The sequence below is a fragment of the Rhincodon typus genome, chromosome 18, assembly GCF_021869965.1.
Source record: "Rhincodon typus isolate 14 chromosome 18, sRhiTyp1.1, whole genome shotgun sequence".
NCBI classification, from domain to species: Eukaryota; Metazoa; Chordata; class Chondrichthyes; order Orectolobiformes; family Rhincodontidae; genus Rhincodon; species Rhincodon typus.
Window position 1 is genome coordinate 35,691,035 of NC_063349.1, and position 9,032 is coordinate 35,700,066.

Below are 9,032 nucleotides of genomic sequence, written 5' to 3' on the forward strand. Positions count from 1 at the left end.
AATCAACCTGTTCAAATATTATTACACAATGAAGGGTATGAGATCTAAAAATAAACCAGAAAGGCTGGGACTTTTTTCACTGGAGCAGAGAAGCTTGAGGGGTGACCTTTACTGAGGTTTCTAAAATGATGAGGGGCATAGATAAGGTGAATGACAAGGCTTTTCCTTAGGGTGGCGGAGTTCAAAAGTAGGGTGCATATTTTTAAGGTGACAGGAGAAAGATTTAAAAAGGACATGAGGGAAAACTTTTTCTTTAGTATGTTGAATAAACTGTCAGAGGAAGTGATGAATGCAGTATAATTACATTTAAAAGACATTCAAATAAGTTCATGAATAGGAAAGGTTTGGAGGAATATGGGCCAAATGCTGGTGGGATTAGTTTAGTTTGGGTTCATGATTGACGTGGACTGGTTGCACTAACGGGTCTGTTTCCATGCTGTAAGAGTCCACACACCTCTGGAGCAGATGGGATTTGAACCCATGCCTCCTGGTTCAGAGATAGCTCTGCACCACAAGAGTCCACAACATTTTAGAGGCTGGCTTAACTTTGAAATAAAATTAAGTACTGCAATAGTATTCAATTTTGTGGTTTTAACTTGAAGGAGCACCTTCAAAAATCACTCGTGGATGCGCGCACATGTGCATACACACCATCCAACTGGCTCCAAAATGATTCCAAGAATCTTTCTTGACATAACCAGATTTTCAACCGAGGGAACACCCATAGCATTCACTGAGAGCCTGTTAGTGGGAAGTGCTGCTTTATTTAAATATACTCCTTACCCTATATTTAGGCATACAGATGACATAAAGATAGACACCTGACACATTGAATACAGAATAGTGATCAGAAACAAGCTCTCAGACTGACTGTGTGTCTCTACACTCCCCAGCCTGGGAGCTGAATACTATAATTCTCATTATCAGAAGAACATTTTCATTAGATCAAAAACAAATGGTTCTTCAAGTTTTGTTTTTCCTCAATTATGAGGCTCACAACGTTTGGACAAACTCTGAGGTTTTCTGGGGGGCTTTTTAAAAAAAATCAGTTAGTGCCACAAAGCCACCTGAAGATCAAAAGCAGCAGCATAACAGCTGTCAGTAACACTGACCGAAAAGAGCAACTTTTTTGAAAAAAACAACCTAGGATCTGTCAACTTGCAAGTTCACATTTATTTTAAACAGCCCGTTTTTCAGCTCTGCCAGCTCAATCTGGTCAACGTCAAGAACTACCGACAACGACCCCAGCTTGGGTCCAGGTGTTTGCCCCCAGTCTGCGTTCCCCCTCTTCTGGGTTCTGACTCCAGGCACTTAACTGTAGAGAACACAGTAGCCAATACACACAGCAAGCACCCACAAATAATGGTGTGGTTATGAGAAGATGACCTGTTGCTGGAGAAGTTAGGATTTTTCACTAGGAAGCAGGGACGTTTAAGAGTTCTGAGAAGGATCATCAGCCTGAATTATGAATTCTTTTCTATTTTTGTGACAAAGGTTGTAATATTATCATTTGGATTTTAAACTTGAGGTAAATGGGTTTTTGGTTTTAACTCTGAAGGTAACTTTTTTTCCAAAGTGGTCGGAAACCCATTTTGTAGAATGAGTTCAAATATCATTTCAAAGAGCGTTTGAATTAAGTTATATGACTAGATACCTACATAAGGAGTTCATTAGTAAAATGTTTACAAATTTGAACTCTTCTGATGTTAAAGAAAGACATGGGGCCACAGATTTTACTTCAACAGTTACATATAAGCAAATGAGCATTTAAGTTTTATGGCAATCCAGGTTTTCAGTGCTGGAAGAATTCTTCAAGCTGTTAAGCAATTAAGTAGACAGGGATTTTTTGCATGTTCAGTTAAGAAAGGTGCATGAAGTAGCCAGTGTCTGTGTGTGTCTCTGGGAGAGACAGTAATGGGGGAAGTCTTACCTGGCCACTGTACATAAAGTCACCTTTCTGCTATGATCTACAATGCTGGTGTCAACTCCAAATTATTGTGATTCCTTTCATGTCTGTTAGCGCCGGTGAATTTTTCTTTATTGTGGGCCTTGGCCCTATACTTGTGCCTCCAATTGAAATGAGGCTCAGGGATATGCAACTTTGACATCTGTTGATGACACATTTCCGAACCAAATCACCAAGTGAGTTGAAACGTTTTAAGGGTCCATGGAATGAGGTAACAAATTATTAGCGTGAAGAACCAACTGAGGGGAAACACTGTCCCAGCTCAAGTCAGAAACTTCTGGATTGAATCACCACATCACTGCACATCATCAAGGCTTACACATTAGTACAGTAATGGGCAATGTGGTTGGCAGTGCCAGTTTCTCATGAAATATTTATTTTGAGCCCAATCAGCTGCATGTAAAACATTCATGGCATTATTCGAAGAACAGCAGTCTCCTCCCAGAACTCTGGCCAACATTTGTTCCTCAACCAACATTAAAACAGATTATCTAGTTGTTTATCTAGCTAGTATGTGTCTGACTTTGTGGACGAATTAGTTGGCATGTTTCACAATATTACAATATATTTGGCTATAAAATACTCTGGGATGAATGTTGATCATAAAGTTCAAAGTTACCAGTTTCAGAGTTGTGTGCTTTTTGATTCTCTTCTTGGGTGGGACACAGGTGTATAGCCACAGACCACAGAAAATACTATCAGGATTGAACAGACATGGGTTTTCAAACGTAAATTATAGAAAGAAGGAAGGGAAGGGGGCAAGAAAAAGAAAGATTGTAGACTTTAAACTGCTGGGAGAATTATAATAAACCTGTACATTAGAAGCCCTGGAGGGACATGTCTGTAGAGCCCAGACTCTTAAAGAATAAGTTTTTTTTTGCACTTCCCATCTTTTGAAAATTTCAGAGTTCACCTTTGTGTACTTCGATTTATTTTCCCCTATATATAATACATTTGATGCAATACTAGTTATAGCTTCACGTTCAGCTGATGTCCCATTATAACTAATTCTTTTCATTTGTCATTCGTATGACCCATAGAGTTTCTGATTCCAAACAATAATTGAATTGCAAAATGTGATCCCAAAACGCCAGTAAAGAAATGTTAATGAAAAAGAACTTAGATTTCAGCTACTGTAAAACTGTAGACCTTTTACTAAGTTTTTTTCAATTGTACAATACTTCATTGGGATTTCAGTTTTTTCTTTTTTTACAGGCTGCTTTTGTCTTCTCTATTGTTGTTTTCCAGGCATTATGCATTAGCATCAATGTTCCCTAACTGCTATTGATGGAGTTTTAACTAAGTTAGGAATTGTCATACAAGAGTAAAATACTGCAGATGCTGGAAATCAAATAAAAGCTGAAAATGTTGGAAATACTCAGCAGAGTTGATGGCATAAGTGGGTAGAGAAAGAACTGGTGTTCATGTCTGTGACTTGTGTGTCTAAAATTTTATCACTGTTTCTCCATGTATACCCGCTGAGTATTTTTGTAATGTATTCAGTTTTTAATTGTAAACTGCAAATTCCCTCATTCTCTAAGAAGGTAATGTCTGCTATTGACGTGAGATGACTTGACACATTTTTTAATTCAAGAGGACCCAAGTAGTTGTTTATCAGGCCACTAGGAGGAAGTTATTCTTTTGTGATGAAAGTGCAATGTTAATTAACTTACTAATTAATTCTTTTGCTGTGAAAGCAGTGTAGCTTAATAAAGAAATGTTGTCTCCCATACAATGGTGATAGAGCATTAGAGTAAGTACCATTACCAACCTGTTTCTTTACATCCACCAGTCGGATATCTTCTTATGTGGACTATAAAGATGAGGATTAATTTGCAGTACATGTGAAACGTCTTTGGGAATCGTGATTTATGACCAATAAATGCATTTTGTGATGGACTGATTATGACAGGTGCAGTTCAAGGTCATTTTGAAAAATCCAGGTACAAGCCATGGGGTGGCATGCCAAGCTTTGAGTGTTCAGGCTGGACTGGCGCTTCTGTGAGCCCTCATGACCATGCAGTCAGTGTGAGCCCATTACAGGCCAATGCTCTGTGCTGCTGAATCTAGGGCTTCCTAATCTTCTTAGGCAACATGTTCAAACACCCATTATTTTGGAAGTTTCTAGAATGCATGAATTCAGCAACTACAGTTTTGATGCACTTGCATTATTTAGTGGGACCCTCAAAAAAACATGTACCCAGAAGTAAATGCCCATGCAAGGGTACAACTGTAGAGTATACCATCTGCACACTGAAACTAAGGCATTGCTAATTGGCAAGTGTGGGAATACCCCACTGTATGGCTTGGTAAGGATCCCGGGAATGGAAGGCTTAACATATGAGGAACGTTTTGAGGACTCTGGGTCTCTGCTTGATGGAATTTAGAAGGATGAGCAGGGATCTAATTGAAAGTTACAGAATATCGAACAGCCTGGACAGAGTGGCCGTTGGAGAGATGTTTCCATCGGCAGGAGAGACTAGGAGCTGAGGGCACAGCTTCAGAATAAAGGGAATACCCTTTGGAACCGAGATGAGGAGAGTGTTCAGCCAGAGAGTGGTGAATCTATGGAATTCATTGCCACAGAAGGCTGTGGAAGCCAGGTCATTGAGTATATTTAAGACAGAGATAAGTATTGATTGTCAAGGGGATCAAAGGTTACAGAGAGAAAGCAGGAGAATGAGGTTGAGAAACTTAGCAGCCATGATCGAATAGCGGAGCAGACTCAATGGGCTGAATGGCCTAATTTCTGTTCCTATGTCTTACGGCCTTATATGTTGCATAATATTCGGTTCCTCTCAGGAGAAAAATTACCAAAACAGTAAAAACAAGAATTAGGTCAGACAAGTTCCAAGGAGAAAGGTGGGCAGTCTGATGCTTAAAAGTTGCCATTTCACTCACAAAAATCCGGAAGGTAAGACTGGCATTGTCCAATGTAGATCTGTTTTAATTAGAGTCGTAGAGCTGTACAGCATGGAAACAGACCCTTCAGTCTAACTCGTCCATGCCAACCAGATATCCTAAATAAATCTAGTCCCATTTGTCAGTATTTGGCCCATATCCTCCTAAACCCATCCTACTCATATACCCATCCAGATGCCTTTTTAATGTAGTAATTGTACCAGCCTCCACCACTTCCCCTGGCAGCTCATTCCATACATGCACCACCCTCTGCGTGAAGAAGTTGCACCTTAGGTCCCCTTTATATCTTTCCCCTCTCACCTTTGAACCCATGCCCTCCAGTTTGGGACTTCCCCCACTCTGGGGAAAAGACCTGATCTATTCATCTTATCCATGCCTGTTATGATCTTATAAACCTCTATAAGGTCACCCCTCAGCCTCCGACGGTCCAGGGAAAATAGCCCCAGCATATTCAGCCTCTTCCCTATTGCTCAAACCCTCCTGGCAGCATCCTTCTAAATCTTTTCTGAACCCTTTCAAGTTTCACAACATCTTTCATATAGCAGGGAGAGCAGAATTGCATGCGGTATTTCAAAAGGTGGCCTAACCAATGCCCTGTACAGCCGCAACATGGCTTCCCAACTCCTATACTTGATGCACCAACCAATAAAGGCTGGCATACCAAATGCTTTCTTCACTATCCTGTCTACCTGCGATTCTACTTTCAAGCAACTATGAAGCCGTACTCTAAAATCTCTTTGTTCAGCAGCACTGCCCAGAACCTTGCCATTAAGTGTATGTCTTCCCCTGATTTGCCTTTCCAAATGCAGCACCTCACATTTATCTAAATTAAACTCCATCTGCCACTCCTTGGCCCATCTGATCCAGATCCCGTTGTACTCTGAGGTAACCTTGTTCACTGTCCACTATACCTCCAATTTTGCTGTCATCTGCAAACCTACTAACTATACCTTCTATGTTCTCATCCAAATCATTTATGTAAATGACAAAAAGAACTGGACCCAGCACCAATCTGTGTGGCACGCTGCTGGTCACAGGCCTCCAGTCTGAAAAGTAACCCTCCACCACCACCCTCTGTCTTTTAGTCGCTTATTTACTAGAACAGTTGTTCCTTTTTAAGATAGAGAAGCCATGTTTAAATCTAGCACTGTGCTGGATATCCTTCCCTTAGGTCAGGGACATTCCCTGTGCAGTCCAATATTCGTACAGTCAACCAGGAATGACATGTAATAGGCTCCAGATTTTGGCATTGTTTCTGGATCTTTTCACCAATCTGTATCTAGAAATCTTTGTTAGCAACTTACACAGTCCAAGGTTTTAGTCATCCCTTCAAGTATTTCCTCCTTGGTCCATTTTATCCGATTTATGCTTCTGTGAGGAAACTTGGAATTTTTCTAATGATAGAAGTGTTTTCTACATGCAAACCATAAGTTGACACGATCGACTTTATTTTCAACCTCTGGCAGTTCCTTTTTATACTTGATTGTAATCGCAGAGCTTTGATTTACTCCATTATCCTCATTAATTATGTGTCAAAACCAGCCAATGCTCTTGAGGTAAATACTAGTAACAAAATATAAGAATGGTTTCTTTTATTTGCCAGGAAATGACAGAAAATGAACAGGTTATTGAGTGAACCTGTTGTCAAAAGCTACTGAATTAACTTTGAAGTGCAGCTATTATTGTTTTTTAGGTAAGCACAGAAACCAAATTGGTAAAGTCTCACAAACAACGATGAGATGGACGATCAGATTATCATTTGGTGTTGATTTCAGCTATTTTCCAGGACACCAGAAGAATGCCCTAAACTGCTTCTGGAAATAGTGCTGTTAGACCTTTTAATGTTGATCTGAGCAGGCAAATGATGTAGCGGTTTGATGTCTCAAACATACGTTAATGGACAGCTTTCCTAATTCATTGTGCCACATGAGGGGTAATGCATAGCCAAGTTAAAGCTGCCTTTTCATACTACATTGATTTTGACATCTGTCAAATTATGTAAATTTATAGCCCGTGCTAGTTTTTTTTTTAGAAAGGAGAAAGTACTGTCACAAGAAATAAGTATTTGCTACAAAATATTAAATATGAAAACTGTTCATTGGTTTCAAACTTTAGAGTAAGTACGTAGCTAGAGTATCCCATTGAAAAGTTTGAAATAGATTCCAAAAGTCATTAAGTACCCATGTTTGAAGTTTGGATATTAGTTTGAACGGAGCATTGAGTGGACTGTTTAATACACACGTGGGATTTGATCAAATGTTGATCAACATTTATAGCCCATCGTTAATTCCTCCTCAGAAGGTGGTAGAGCTGGTGAGTCACTTCTTTAACCAATGCAGCCTTTGTATTGTGGGTATACGAGCAATGCTGTTCCTTTCAATGTTCAGAATTTTATTACTGAACCATGACTATCGTATTTATTCTATTATTGATTTATTTTCTGGCTTTTAGACTCGGGTTGCACAATCCTTTGCAGTATAGTTAAATACAGCACTCTACTGTAGAACAGCGTTTCAAAATTATTGTATTGGAGAAAACTGGAAATTAATGCCGGAAGAGCTTGGAGTTCACATCCCATTCCTACTTGAGTTTTAAGCTTTGCTTCTCATCAGATTTTGGTTCAAAGATTGGCAGAAGGAGATTAAGAAAATTATTAATTGAAAGATGCTTTTTGTGAGGGAATTTAGAATTATCCATATGATTAGAGTGGCATACAGGCCAGAGCAGGTAGTAATGATCGGTTCTCTCTCCTACAGTAAGTTCACAAGTATTCCTGATTATTTGCTGAGACCAGTCCACAAATTATTCTATTTAATTTGAATCGAATTGAGCACAATGGGATTTCGATTCATAATCTCTGGGTTGCGGGTCTATTACGACAACCTCCAGGCTACTATGGCTGTACTGGATAGTTGGCATTTCATTTATATTGATTGGATCTGTCTATTTAATGAAGCAATTAATTGCCATGTTTCCCATCATGTTTTGGTTTCTATCGATAGCTGTCATAGTTACAGACATGCATTGGGAGCAGATAGCTTCACAATAAGAATAATACATGCACAGGAAACGAGGAGAACTTTAAGGATGTGCATTTTTTTAAAAAAATACTTTAATGCAGAGTTTATAATGCATTACTCATTCAGTCTTATGGAAAATGTGAAAATATCATTTTTGATCGCATTTTTAGAATGAATTAGCTAAATGTGGAAATTTTTGGCTCTGCAACCATTTCTCTTTGCATTCAGTTTCTTCTCTTTTCGTATTAATTCCAACTGCAGTGTACAATGGAATATATTTGCAATGTCATGGCACCTCTATGCTGTACTGAATCTGCTGTTAAAGATAGGATAAGCGTTTGTATTCCAGCCACAGCCCTAGCTAATGTACAAGTTCCCGTTCTTGTCGGAGCAAGGTTGAAAACTGCGTGCTGCAGAATTGTTTGTCACATTGTTCTCTTCCATTTCTCGCTCTTTCTCTCTGCCGCCATCCCCAACTCAACAACGTTCAGTATGTTGGTCATATGGTTGGTCTGAATTTTAGCTGGTTTGCATAAATGCCACGGATGACGTAGCACAATCAGTCAGGAAAAGACATAATCTGATAAAGTAAGATATACAACATTAATGTCTATTACGTCCCGCTGACTATTCTTCCCAGCAATCTTTGTTGAGATGCATTGAAATTTCTGGCCAAGAAGAAATGACTGCTGGCACTCCTCATGATCCTTCGGCTTAAATTAACGATCTGCCAGATTCAAAAGAAAGAACTCTCAAGGCTTAATCGTAGTTTTATTTGGCAATCAATATGTTGCCTCAAAAGCAATGCATAATAAACAGCTAAGTCTTTTTATGTTGGTATTTTCTTGTTTTTTGCATTAATTATTTAAAGTTCTGGAATACAGTGTCATTTGTTGAGCTACACTATGCTGCAGTAAAAACATGAGCATGTGCCAAACTGGAGTTGTTAGCCGTGGCTACACCATTAGAGGAACAAGTTTGGGAGTTCCAACAGATGCCTTTCCTCGGACTGCTATAATATTGACGATTGGTGCCAATCAATAACTTTGTGACAATAGTCTGGAAGAAGATCAGTGGTTCACTCCCTTGGCTCAAACTCATACAGCATCTATGTAATTTTATGC

General features: G+C 39.2%; 1 protein-coding gene across 2 annotated transcripts in view; it reads left to right on the plus strand.

Annotated features, from left to right (window-relative positions):
• The window catches only part of grip1 (glutamate receptor interacting protein 1), a 219,704-nt gene that overhangs the window by 52,973 nt on the left and 157,699 nt on the right, over positions 1-9,032 (plus strand). The gene's annotated exons all lie outside the window — the stretch shown is intronic.